Source organism: Rhinolophus sinicus, chromosome 7, assembly GCF_057876585.1.
Source record: "Rhinolophus sinicus isolate RSI-liver-muscle chromosome 7, RSI-T2T, whole genome shotgun sequence".
Classification (NCBI taxonomy): Eukaryota; Metazoa; Chordata; class Mammalia; order Chiroptera; family Rhinolophidae; genus Rhinolophus; species Rhinolophus sinicus.
The window spans coordinates 15,147,149-15,161,751 of NC_142507.1; the positions used below are offsets into that span (position 1 = coordinate 15,147,149).

At 36.6% G+C, this 14,603-nt stretch overlaps 1 protein-coding gene and 1 pseudogene across 1 annotated transcript in view; one reads left to right on the top strand and one right to left on the bottom strand.

Annotated features, from left to right (window-relative positions):
* Positions 1–14,603, top strand: part of LOC141568583 (uncharacterized) — a 376,689-nt gene that overhangs the window by 245,679 nt on the left and 116,407 nt on the right. The gene's annotated exons all lie outside the window — the stretch shown is intronic.
* LOC109434017 (ubiquitin carboxyl-terminal hydrolase MINDY-1-like) lies at positions 5,232–6,243 on the bottom strand (annotated as a pseudogene).

The window sequence follows — 14,603 nt, forward strand, 5'->3', positions numbered from 1 at the left end:
GAAGTGAGAATAATTACCAGTGTACTTTCCAAATGGAATTCAAGTTAATTTCTATTAGTGACAGGATGTTTAATATCATACGAAAATAAAAGAAGTCTACTAATTAAAAGATTTCTGAAGGATATTCAATTTTCTAAATGTTGGTGCTCATACTAAATAATATGTCTCAATTGAGCCAGCTTACACCATTGCCAAGTTTCTGTCATGTGGCAGGTTGTTCCAACATTTAAATTCAAATATTCAATGCAAAGAGCTCTGCTGAAGAGGACATTTTTTTTTCTCTCAATGAAGTCTTACCTGCCATCCACATATGAAAAAAACTATTGCCCCACCCCATTTATCATTGGGCAGCCAGTCAGCCAGCCATTAAATATTGACAGTGTTTACTATGTGCTAGGCACTGAAGTACAGCATACAATCTTTATCTTAAAGAGCTGTGGTCTACTGTAGAAGCAATGAGGGTTTAGTGTGATACATGTTATCATGGGGCCATATGGGACCAAATATAATCCTTCATCCAGGCTTGGAGGTTAGGGAACATTTATTGATCCTCTTGATGTTTACATTCAGACATATAGATGACCAGAACATAGTTTGAGCAAGGCAAATGTATTTGGGAAAATGAGGATGGGAATGCAAAAGTTGCTCTGGGACCTAATAGGAAGATATAATAGGTTGATAGTACAGACAGCTAAGGATTTCATCCTAGGAGCAATGTACAACTAATGAAGAATTTTAAGCAGAAGAATGCTGTGCGTTGTTTTGAAGTTTAGAAACATCCCTATAGCTGCGGAAGAAAATAGAAAGTTGGATGCCATTGATATATTGTAGGAGTAGTAAATGATTCATCGGAATTAGTAGTGAATGATTTTGATGGGAGAGCAAAAAGTAAAAAACGATTCCCTTGTTTCTGTTTTATGTAACTGGATAAGTGGTAGACCAATCCACAATGAGTGACATGCTAGAAGAAAAAGATTTTGGAAGGAAAGAAGATGAGTTGAGTTTGAAGTATGTTGAGTTGTAGTTGAATATGAAAAATCCACATGGAGTTGCCTAGTTAGTAGTTAGAAATATGGATTTGATGTTGTGGGTAGGACCTTGATTATAAATATAGGTATGGGTTTTATTCATGTATGCACAGATACATGAAGCCATAAAAGAGGATGAGATGGACCAGAAAGAATGGAGATAAGTAGATGATAGGTAGATAGATAGACAGACAGATAGATAGATAGATGATAGATAGATAGATAGATAGATAGATAGATAGATAGATAGATAGATAGATAGATAAGAGAAGGCAAGGAATGGAATGAAGAGATGGATGAGACGCAATCAGATTCAAGGGATGGTGGAGAAAATGAATTTTAAAATGAAGGCTTGGAAGAAGCACCAGAAAGTAGGACAGAAACCTACTTGGTTGTTCAGATGCCAAGAAAAATGAGTCCTTCAAGAATGCAGCAATTACCAATGGTGTTCTATCCTACAGAGATGTCATATCCCAACTACAAAAAATAGTCATTGACTATCTTGACAAATGTCATGAATATACCTGACAACCATGAGCTTTTGAGTACACTCCTCATGAGGGTGAATGTAGAAGCTGAAATATCGTGGACTGAGAAATGGGAATTGAGGAAATGAAAGCAATGAATGGGACCTACTCTCTCAAGTAGCTGGCTGCTAAGTGAAGGGCAGACAATACCAGACAAATGTTCACTTAAAATATATCTTCTATATGTTGCTCAAAGGGCTGTATTTTTTCATATATGTAAAGCAAAACACTACCAATTGTGTATTATTGCCAAACTAAAATAAACTGCCAAACGTGGGTCTGAGACTTATTAGGCTTTGTGTGTGTGTGTGTGTGTGTGTGTGTGTGTGTGTATATATATATATATATATATATATATATATATATATATATATAATTATTATTATTTAAATAGTTTTTTATTAGTTTCAGGTGTACCAAACAATGTAATAGTTAGACATTTACACCCCTCACAAAGTGATAAGCCCCCTCCCCCAATCTACTACCCCTCTGACATCGTATATAGCTATGACAATTCCATTGACTCTATTCCCTATGCTGTAGGCTTTCTATATTTTATTTTCCTTGTTAGGAAAATCAGGAAGTTTATGGTCCCTTTACAATCACTTTACTATCACTTTACAATCACCAAATAATGGATAGTGTTTGGCTTTTATTTTCATGTGTAATGTCAAGATTGGGTACAAGAGTCAGGGACAGATAAAAGGGAGAAGAGAAACCCAAGCATATTTCTTTTGGGTTTGGATCAGCTGAGGTTCTCCGTAAAGGATGGAAGTAAGCACATTAAAATGACAGTGCCTGCTCTATTTTAATTATCATTTCAAAATGTCAGCTCATTGGCTTGAAGGCCTGACTAACTGAGCGTCAGCCCTGAAAGCAGTCAAAAGCCTCAGGGTATGAAAGTGAGTCCAGGTGTGATGAAATCTCCCTGTTCCATTGGGTTCCAGTGATCAGCGCCATGGTAGGTTAGAGCAGCTGTCCACAATGACGGTCAGCCGAATCTGGGTGCGGGTGTGTTTCTGCTGCGCCCGCCATTAGTTTACTGGGCAGAGATGCAGCATACTGAATTTACACAATGCAAAGATTCTGGTCATCAGGGTCTTTGATGTTTGTTTTTGAAACATGGACTGAATTCTGCACCCAGTGTTGACCTAATGCTGTAAGTGTGTAAGTTGATAAGCTAAGATATTTGTCAAATTCATGGTAATTGTTTTTCAGTTTATAACGATTCTAATTCATTGGTCACCTTGCTGAGTACACCATACCATGCTATGACAACAAAATTTATTTAAGATAATTAGGTAAAAATCTTTTGATTATTTAGCTCAAATAAGGGAAGTGATCTAAAATATTTTTTGAAGTATTTTCAATATAATTAATTGAATTAGTATCAAAATCACTTTTTCTTGTGCTTTTTATTTGGCAAAATCATCTAACATAAATCATTATAATGGCATTTGCCATCTCTAATTTTGTAGCTAGCATTTTTCCCCCCAAGTAATATGGGAGGAAGCTGGCGTTTAAGGGTTAAGAACTTGTGCTTTAGAATACAAACTCGGTTAGAATTTCAGTTCTACTGTTGACTAGCTGGGTAATTGTTCTACTATTGACTGCTGCATTTCTCCATGCCTCAGTTTCCTTAGCTACACAAAGATGACAGGAATGGTACTTATTGCCTTAAGATGTTGTGAGGATTAAGTGGGATAACACAAACCTTGATATAATAAGCATTCAGTAACTGTTAAGTCTTACTGTTATTGTTGGTATTTTATTAATGGGGTTATAGAAATTTAGAAATATAAATAAACAAGAAGGAGATTCAAATAACCATAGGAGAATAAAATTTACCACAAAGTGAATATTCTTGTGTTAAATATGTGTATGCCAATTTACATAAACAAAAATAGGATCACATGGGTCATATTATCTTATAATCTATATTTATTTCACTGAATTATATATTATAGTAATTTTTTCCTGATATATTCCATGGAATATTTATATTTCATGTTACATTTATACAGCATAATTATAAATAGTTGCCGATGTTTATTTTTATGCATATATCATGATTTACTTAACCAACCCTATTATTGAATATCTTGTTTGTTCCTATACTTTTGCTATTATAAACAGCACTTTGGTGCACATCTGGGCCTCCTTAATGTACATCCTTAATCATATTTATAATTATAACTGCAAATAAATTTCTAGATATAAAGTCCTGAGTTAAAGGGTAAATTATTTTTAAGACTTTTTTCTCTAGACATGTGTGGTTCAGATTTACAATTGAACTAGCAGTGAACAAGATTATTCTTCCCCTATCACATTCAACCTGGGATACTATCAATTTTTACACTCTGCTAATTTCCTAGTACTTGTAGATATTTTCTAGTAGTTTTAGAAATTCTGTTAGCATATGTCTTACAGGCTATGATTTTGGAGTGTTTATAATGCCTCCATTTAAATTTATGTTGCATTCCTGTCATAATAATTATCCCTAGACTAAGTACTTCTTTCCTTTAAAATCTATTTAGGAAATAAATTTCCATACTAACCCAACAATTCTCTATGGAGTAGTGTTTAAGAACAATTATATAAGTAATAAAAGAATACTGCATTTGTATTGCCTCCATGGGTTAAATGATTTTTTCCATGGTGATGCATATTCTTTGGGGCACGGATGACATTCCTGGTGTTTTCTGTGATTCCTTTCCACTTCTTAAAACCCCAGTTATATACTCACAGTGAAGAGTATTCATTTATTTCAAAGGATGTTATTTTTGTATCAGAAACAAACATACAACCAATAAGCCAAATATTTAGAATGCTTAAATCTATTGAAAAAGTCTGACTATACTTGTGTTATGTTTTATTGCTGTTTTCCTAAGTATTTGATATGTCCTAATATTTTTCTGAGTATCTTGTGATGAGAAAGAGTAAATTGCCAAGTTAGAATTACCATTCATAATGAACTAATTATTATACAGAACTCAATAAATAGTGTTATTTAATGTTACATGGACAGAAGATGAAGAAACACAAATTTAAATTGTTAAATAAGTTTGCCTGTGTCAAATCACTTGGAATTTTGGTAATTTATAGAAAAGGATGATGTGTAGTAATAGTTGACCAAAGAAAGGGAAAGCCTTTAATAATAAATCAGATGCTATACGTTCATTGTGTTTTTATCATCAGTAAATAATACCACAGATATTAATGAATAAACTAGCTATTATAATTTATAATATAGATGTGTTAGTTTTACCTTAGATATAGGTTTTTTGTTGTTGTTTTTTTCCCCTCAGAAAAGAAGTTTTAGTTCCAAGCGTAGGAAGGCATTACAAATAATGGAGATAGAAACGCAAATCAAACCCTGAAACAGCGACAGGCCTACTGGACAGGCAGGAGGACCCAGACAATCGGGGGTGAGAAGAAGGGGTGACGAACGCTAGACAGGTCCTCATCCTGAATATGAGCCTGGATATGAGTGTGACTATTCTGAAGAAAGGGAGCTGGGAATCAGAAATCCTCACCCACCGACCCCGATGTTGCCCTGGATGGTTGGGAGAAAGACAAGGCAGCAGCACGTGATGGCAAAGCTGTCATGGAATCTGACCTTAGCATTTCCTGCCTGCTCTGATCCCAACAGCTGATAAGTGTTACCCTACATATCTCAGGGGTTGACCCGGGAGAGCAAGCAAAATAGCCATAGCTTCTGACACAAGAGGGACGGCATCTTAGCACAGCAGTGCTTCTGGAGGACACTGTGTGACTCCCACTTTGGCCTCTGCCGATACTGCCTGGCTGGGAGTCCAGATGAATACTCTCCCTTGAAGCAATGCGCCCACAGTGGTGCAGGCTGACCTGTTTGGCGTCGGTGGTTCTCCTCTTGGTGCAGTTGCTGGGTCCGCTCCAAGTTGCTGAGACCCAACATGCCTTGTGCCTGCCGTTCCTGCTGCAGCTACAATGCGATCAGGCAGTCCGGGTCTACCTGCCGTGCTTTTCTGGGGAGCTGCTGCCACCCTCTGCTCCAGGCCTCTAGTCCAGGGAATGACTGAGGTGAAAGTCAGTGTCACAGAAGCAGCTGTCTTCATCCACATTGTGTAAACTCTCCCATAGTACTGGCTCCTCCTGTAGAAAGGCCTGGCTGGTGACCAGTAGGTACAACCGACTCTGTGCTTAGTCATAGTGCTAAAGTGATTGTTTCCGAAAAAGACAAGAAGTTCACTCTCCTTGGCAGCTGCCATTAGCTCAATAGACCATGTAGGTCAGTTGTGCTGCGCTGGTGTCTTGGAACTGCTTTGTGATCAGACCTTCTGTCACGAGGTTGGCGTCGCTGGAGAGCTTGCCGGTGACCTTTTCTACCAGCTGGTTCTAATTCATTTTCCCAACTGCCCTGATTTTCCCAACTGCACTCACATCCTCAGAACTCTGGATCAACAAGCCAGGCCTGGAACAGAAGAACGCCTAGTAGGTCAAAGACACTGCACTCAGATGTATACTCAGAATCAGAAACACCTGTGAATTGCACATAGACATCCAGACCTGTCACCAGTTTAGGCAGCACTTGTCACTGCACTGTCCACGTTCTGCTGAAAACTAAGCTAAAGTCCCTCTGACTTCTGGGGCTTGATGGACAGGAGGCCATCTCCATGGTGGGCCATGAGTTCATCTAATGTGATCACTTCCTCCTAAGGGAGCAGCGCATTCATGTGCCTACACGCATACACACACACACACACACACACACACACACACACACACACAAACACAGAGCATCTTTATACAAAATTATTACTTGGGTCTTTTATTGGCTCTTACTTTGTGCTCAAAGTGTTCCTTCAAAGTGATATTTTCACTGATTCTTTTAGCAATTGCCTAAAAAATGTGCTGTTATTAAGTGCTATTATTTCATAGAACTCATTTTGATTTCTAGACCCATCATCTTTCATGTCATCACCTTTAAAGTATGGTGAAAATGAAAACATTTAACATTTGAGAGAGACAGAGACAGAGAGACAGAGAGACAGAGAAAGGGGGAGAGAGGAGAAAATAGAGAATATCTTTATGTAATAGAACCTGAAATATGTGTACGTGTGTGTATACAAACACACAGACTCATACCCACATACACACATGGATGTATATAAATACAATACATGTGTATACACATATGCATATATTTATATATTTATATGTATGTATGTATATATATGTGTGTGTGAACACATTAATACTATAAGCATCTATTACATACAATATAAAATACGAGGTCGGAAAATTAAGTTCGCAAAATCATCTAGAAAAAAATGCTGCATTGCTGAGAGTATCACTATGGTCACCTTCGGAGTACTCCCCTTGGGAAGCTATGCACCAAGACCAGCACCTAGTCCACCCTTGAAAGCAATTTTGGAACTCTTTTTCTGGAATGGCCAGCAGAGCTGTCATCATATTACCCTTGATGTCCTGAATGTCATCAAAATGTCTTTTTTTCAATATTTCCTTTATCTTAAGGTAAAGAAAGAAGTCACTGGGGGCCAGATCAGGTGAGCAGGGAGGGTGTTCCAATACAGTTATTTGTTTACTGGCTAAAAACTCCCTCACAGACAGTGCCCTGTGAGCTGGTGCATTGTCATGATGCAAGAGCCATGAATTGTTGGCGAAAAGTTCAGGTCGTCTAACTTTTTCATACAGCTTTTCAGCACTTCCAAATAGTAAACTTGGTTAACTGTTTGTCCCGTTGGTACAAATTCATAATGAATAATCCCTCTGATAGTAAAAAAGGTGAGCAACATCATTGCAGCAAGTTTGCGAACTTAATTGTCCACCTCATATATGTGTGTTTTCCATTATATTTTAACAATAGAAATGTATAAATTTTGAAATGATAAAAGATAAACAGACAAAATTACTTACTAAAAAGTAATTATTGTTTTGGACAATAATTTTCCTTTTGGACAACTAATATTAAAAGGCTTCAAATCCATTTTGAGATGTCACATAGTTTATATATGTGACTAACATATACTATTTCTTCTGAAAGAAAAATAAAAGAATGTATGCATACTCATAATCTGATACTAACTTCATAATAGGCTTAACTGAAGGAGATGTGAGAATTGGCAATTCTGATTTTCATTGTTGTGATGGTTACTTTTCTAAGCCCCTTATGATTATATTTTAGTATAGAATGTTGAAAACAATTTTGATAGGAATAGTAATAATGGCTGTGCCTATAAAAATATTATCCAAAATTTTTGATCAGTTTCAATAAGAATTGTTCCGAAATACACATTTGAGATTACCATCAATGGAATCATGGAGACAAAATACTGTGTGTGTGTGGATGTGTTTTAATCCCTTACAAAGTCTGCTCTGCCTGACATAAGGGTGACAGGTTTCTATCTCTTTGTCTAATTAACACCTTTAATCTTTTTTAATAGTTAGGCATTCTCTCTTTGGTTTTGAGGCATGCTAGAGATAAAAGCAAGAGAGGTTAATCCTTTCTATACTTTATTGCTTAATTTCTGCCACAGGGATTCCCTTTCCATTGTGGCTATTTATTCAGGAACCCTGATGATCTGCTTTGAGTAAGGGACTGGCTCCTCCTGTAGAAGGGCCTGGTTGGTGACCAGTAGGTACAACCGACTCTGTGCTTAGTCATAGTGCTAAAGTGATTGTTTCGGAAAAAGACAGGAAGTTCACTCTCCTTGGCAGCTGCCATTAGCTCACAGAGACCATACAAACTAACAGATTGTTAGTTTAGATAGAACTATCATTTAATATTACTTAGATATTAAATTATAGGGGCTATAATTACTAACTGTTAAATGAGCACAACTCCTATTTCTCACATGCCTTTTATATTATTATGCCTAAGAAATGAATCAAACTAATGCTTTTGAAATTGATACTGAACCCAGATAGCACTATCCCTAGAATTATTCTAGCGAAATGGTAACAAGAGTGGTAAACAAGCCTAGATTTAATTAATCAAGGATGTTATAAGTAAATGCTAGTTTATTGAGGATGGTTTGATTTTTCTCATGAACATGAAGAATATTGAATTTCCTATGGTATTGCTAATAAAAATACATTAACTAAAATTGGCATTTAATAAGTCATAGAGATTTGACTTTTTATCTTAGAATTTTTTAATGTATAAATATGTCCTACATGAGGTAAAAATTTGACCATTTGCCCCAATAGCCTTGAAATATTTTTAAGACTTTTTTTCCAGAATTTTGGAAAATACACTGAGATTTTATTTGTAAAATTGGACTCTCCTTCAAAATCCTCCATTTGGAAACTTAAGCAAACCATACATGTTTAAGTATTTTGAAATTAATAAAACTTTTTCAATAGAATGTTTTATGACTTGAGATTTCATCTCAGACAAATATAATATATAACATGTATCTTCAAACAATTGTGTTTAATTGAACCAATATGCCATCTCTTCAGAATTGTAACTGAGGAGGAACTTTCAAAATGGACTTGTTTTCTTTAAAAAATTAGGATTAAAATATTCTCAATTTGACAAGGATTATAAAGTAAACATCCCTACATTACACACACACAGAGAGAGAGAGAGAGAGAGAGAGAGAGAGAGAGAGAGAGAGAGAGAGAGAGAGAGAGATCTAAATAACTCTAGATCTCTAAATAAAGTTCTCTAAATAACTTTAGGTAGAAAAACTCAGGAGTGCTAACCAAATATTTAAAAATGAGACAAATTCCTCAGGGAAAATACAAATATAGGTAAATTATAAATTAAAGCACTTTCAGAATTTTCTATTAGGAGCTTTCTATAATGTTTGTTAAAATATATGCATGGAACACATTTGCTTAAAGTATATAATAATCAGCTCTGCCGTTATTCCTCCTATGGGCAAAGCTCTCACTGAAAATATATTGGTGTAAAAAAGATTTATTTTCTTCCCAAAATATTATCTTCAGTGATTTGTGAAGGAAAAAAATAATGAATAATGTAACAGTAGTTTAATGAATGAGTTTGAATTATCTGCTTTGTTTCTTCATTCTTCCCAGTAGAAATAGATGGTTGTTATTCATTCTCCATTTTCTTATATCTTTTTTCTGACTATGCAACTTTTGTGTGCTCATCGAAAAAAAATCTGTTAAGTACAAAATGGATTTTGTTCTGCCCTGCCTCCTTGCCTGGCGTTCCATTTACTAGCTGTGTGCCCTTGACCAGAATAATTGACCTAGAATAATTGTGGAACTCTAATTCTTTATCTGAAAAATGAGAATAACATCTGCTTTAAGTCATGTGTGTGTGAAAATCAGTATGATGTTTATAAAGTTTCTAGCACACAGACGGCACTCAGCCAATGTTAGGGGTGTGTCCCCATTTTGGAGATTTCCCGTCTTATAAGCAGCTCTTATATGTCACACTGCCTTGTTATGGTAGCTCTGTGGATCTGAATAAACCTGGCATCTTTTGGAAAGCCAGAAAAACCACGATTCAAATCAGTGTTACCTTTCCCAGTGAAGACTCTCTGCTCGTCTCTCTTCTTTCATTTTCTTCGTTATTTTTATTTTAAATCTCTGAACCAAAAGCTTGGCTATCTTTCCAGCTGGTATTTCTTTTCTTTTATGATCGTTGGATGATAGAAACTACAGAAAGTTCATTTACAAGAGAAATCGCAGCAGAAACCACAGCACATGATGTTATATGTCTACACTGAGATTAAACAGTGTAGTTGAATGTGTTTTAGTGACATGGGCCACTCACATCTCCAGAATGAACCCCTGTGCTCCACTCCTCATTGTCCTGTGAGGAGCCAGAAAGCCTAGTCCCTAGTCCTGGCTTTAGGTCCCTGTGGACATCTGCTCTCAGGCAGGCTTCCTGGGCCTGCGACCAGCGTAGTCACACATATTCAGAAAGGTCCCATTCTGGGGATTCAGTCCTCTGCCCCCAGTCTTGAAATTCTTAAGAACTTTTATGGGTTTCTACCTTGTCATCAAGTTAGATGGGACAGTGGAGGGTGCGTTTGAGATTGGAGCCTGGCTCACGCAGGTCTTCCTCTGTGGAATGAGTTCTTGGGCCAGCCCCCAACTCCCTGCCCTCTGCTTCCTGGTGCCCTAGGGTCTGGCCAGCATTCTCTTCCCACTTCTGCCCCATGATTGCTGATGCCCTGCCTGGGCAGCCACTCAGGGATAAGACTCTGGTTTTTCCATTCCGCCTCTGACTTCTGCATGGCCTGGGCAAGGACTCGGATTGAGTTGGGGTCAGGAGCGCATGCTCAGTGGTGTTTCAGGATGGGAACTAGCTGTAGCATCGCTGCCAGCTGGTGACAGCATTGGTGATTCTGTCACTCTCCTGGGTCCAACAACCCAGATTGCTGAGGCACAGAGACTCCTGTCTCTAGAGGGGATGCCCATTGGTCCCCTGTGAGTCGAGCAGCAGCAGTAGGAAGGGGAGATGGATTTCCCTGTGCCTCCAGGGTCCTGGCAGCAGTGGGCTACACCTGCTGGGTGTAGGGTGAGGGCCCTCAGTGCCTGCCAGGGTCTGCACTTTCCTGGCAGAGTATCCCCATGGCGAACACATGCAACATTAAATAGAACATAAAAAGTACTGTGACAGGTCACGGGAGAGATAGCAGAGAAAGGAACAAATTGTATATTTTATTACCTTTAACGGCACTTTAATCCTACTTTTTGAACAAATGACCCTACATTTTCATTTTTTACTCAGCTTCCACAAATTACATAACAGGTCCTACCTGTTCACTTGTTCTCTGAATCCCCTGCGTTGCCCACTGAAGACTTTACTTACCTTCCCTCCTTTTCCTCTCTTTCAACTCAATTCATTATTTTGAAGCCCAGCCAGAGGAAGTTGATCTGATGAGGTGATACACAACCATGTTGTCCTGGGACCTCCCTGGCCCTAATGGTTCTGAGTCTTTGTTCCCTAAGAAGGAGTTCCTTGAGTCACATTTGTCTCCAAATTTTATAATAATAATAGTGCTAGGGGATCTCTGAAAGGATATTCAATATATTCACACATGTGCCCAATATTGGCCTTACTATGCTATTCCTTAATTTCTGTCATTTATTCTTTTATTCATTTAATTAATATATATTGATTGCTTACTAAACACCATCCACTCTGCTAAGTACTAGGGATACATTCATTCATCCAACAGATATTTATTGAATGTTTACTTGATACTGGACTCTATTCCAGACTAAAAATATCATGGTAAACGAGACAGCCAAAATCTTTACTCTTGTGGAGTTTTATATTTTAGTGGGGTGAGGAGTGGTGGACAGACAATAAACAACTAAACACATAATGTCCAACTTTTAAAGTTTAACAATATTTATACATTCCTGAAATTGTTTGAATTTCAACTACCTTTATAGAACAGTGTACACACACACACACACACACACACACACACACACACACAGAGGCACATGTGTGCATATACACATACCTGTTCTTTTAGTTACTAAAAAACATATGGGTAGCATAGGAATTATTTTCTTTTGTGTATCCTATATTACCAATAGCCAATGTAAATTAACGATAGATATAATCAATAAATCCCACCTCCTTAAATGAACATAAGTTAAGAGGAAGTAAAGTCTCTGTTGTTAAATGGCTCAAGACATAATTAATGATTTAAGGAAATATATATAAGGGCCAAACTAATGATAGAGAAAAGGAACTACCATTGGATTTCAAACAGAGTGAAATGACCAAGAGAAGTCAGAGTGGAGAACTGATCTGGGAGATGCTCCCTGAAGATGATTGGAGCAGTGTTTGAATAGAGAGGGCATTCTGGGTAAAGGATAGCATGAAGAGGGAGGGAAATACTTGCCTGGTAAAGGGAGTGTTGATAACTGTAAGGGAGACTATAATGCCTGAGAAAATTATGAAAAAAAAAAAAAAAAAAAGTACTAGGCAAACAATTTTAGACCTCAGTTTGAGGTCATGTAATATACTAAAAATTTTGAGGGCAACATGATTAGAAATGAGTCTTAAAGTATTAACATGGCAGGAGTCTTTTTGGTGGCTTTGCTGACAAAGGAACTAAAGGTGAGGATCAATTATGTTAATGAAACTACACAGTTGTAAAATGGCAAAAGTTTGAATTAGGATGAAAGCATTTGGATTAGACCTAAAATTATGAATTGACATGATTTGGGATGGGTGATGTGGAAAATAAAAGAATAAAAAATGAGATTTCAACACTAAATAACGGAAAGAATGGAAACTTTCACAGAATCAAAAATAGGTGATGAAAAAATAAAGTAGATGATGAATTAAAAAACAAAACAAAAATTAAAAAAGGAATGAGTTTCCCTCAATGCCATTAAAAGCTGGAACTCTCTGTTCTCCCTCTTCACTAACTCCTTGACTATGTCAACTCAAAACTTGACAATGAGGCTGACAGTCCCATTTGCCCTGCGAGGCCAAGTAGCATTCACTGTCATTGCAAATAACAGCATTTCCTCAGTGAAGGTTGAACTAAATTACTTTAACAAGGCTAAATTAAAAATCAAACATGTTGATGCATTTAATGTGAGGCACAGAGGACACAGAAGATCATCAAAAATGAGTGGCAATATTGATTGTCATAAACAACCTTTCATGGAGTAAAATTGATTCAGGGTTGACCCCCTGATATGCAGTTACCCTATTCCTAGTATATTCTCTCATAGGTTATGTAATTTAGGAGAATTATTTCTTTCTTGCCATATTTTATTTTTAATGTGTTATCTTAACCTTTCCTTCCTCACCACAATCTATTTTTCTCTTAAATGAAGATAATGGTGATAATAATTCCATCCTAAAGTTTAGGAATTTATGAAAGTTTTCCACTCTTTTCTATTAAATGTACAAAGTACATTTGACATATCTAATTATACTCACTTCACACACACACTAAATCTTATGGATTTTAAATATGTTCTGACAGATAACTTGGATATGGTAAGGCAGTAACATTTTTATTGACTGCTCAACTTTCACTGTAGTTCCATGCATTTCCTAAGCGAAGTACGTATCATATTTTTGGCCTTACTATTTCAGATACTTGAATTCTATAAAATAGCACAGTATTGTCTTTTAGTTTGGTTGTGTTGTAAAATGTTGGAAAGCACCATGGGGTTATCTAAAATTTGTTTCGATTCATATTTCAGCAAACCTTCTTAGATTAAATTCTTACAACTCGTGTCCAAGAAATTTGAGAAGAGGTTAAAAGAAATTCTGGCAGAAATACTGGGCATTAATATAATAATCATTTTTGGAAATTTGGTGATATGCTTTCACTAATTTAGAGGAAAAGCTGTTTTTAAATATTCATTCTCATCTTCAAGAACAGTTTTACCAACTCTTAGAATACCATGTCACTACCACAAGGCCCTAAGTAGAAGAATTTAAGAAATTTTCCATATACGGTGTCAAACTGTGAAATATATTTCTCCAAGAGCTTAAATATAAACAATTACAACTTGCTTTCTATAATTTTATGATTGGTCCAGCCATATTAGAGTAGTAAAAGAAACTAAAAATATTTTTGGAATAAACGCTTAAGTCCCTTATCTGTGTAATTACTTTTAAGTGTGGTAATCATGCTTTCTTTCCTAATACCCATTATCAGAATTGCAGTACTGGGTAGGATATGTCATGGATATGAAGGAGATTAAAAGTTCTTTTTTTTTCTTACTGTATATTCAGAATGTAATTCAGCCCTGACATGAAACATTACATGAATTATATCCCCATTCTTCAACCTAATATCCCAATAAATCCATAATTGTGTCTCCAGACATTTCTGCCTACCTTACAACAAATTACCTCATCTTTAGCCCACCCATTACTCTACCCAAGTTTTCTAACACATAGATTTGATTACGTCTCTCCTGTGTTTCAGAACTCTAGCTATAGAAAAAAATCCTTAATGTGACATTCACAGCCCTTCAAAATGTGGCTCTGGCAAACATTTCATTCTCTGAATAAATAATTTTTAAACCCTTGTTTCATGCTAGAACTTCTGTGGCATTAGGGGCTCCT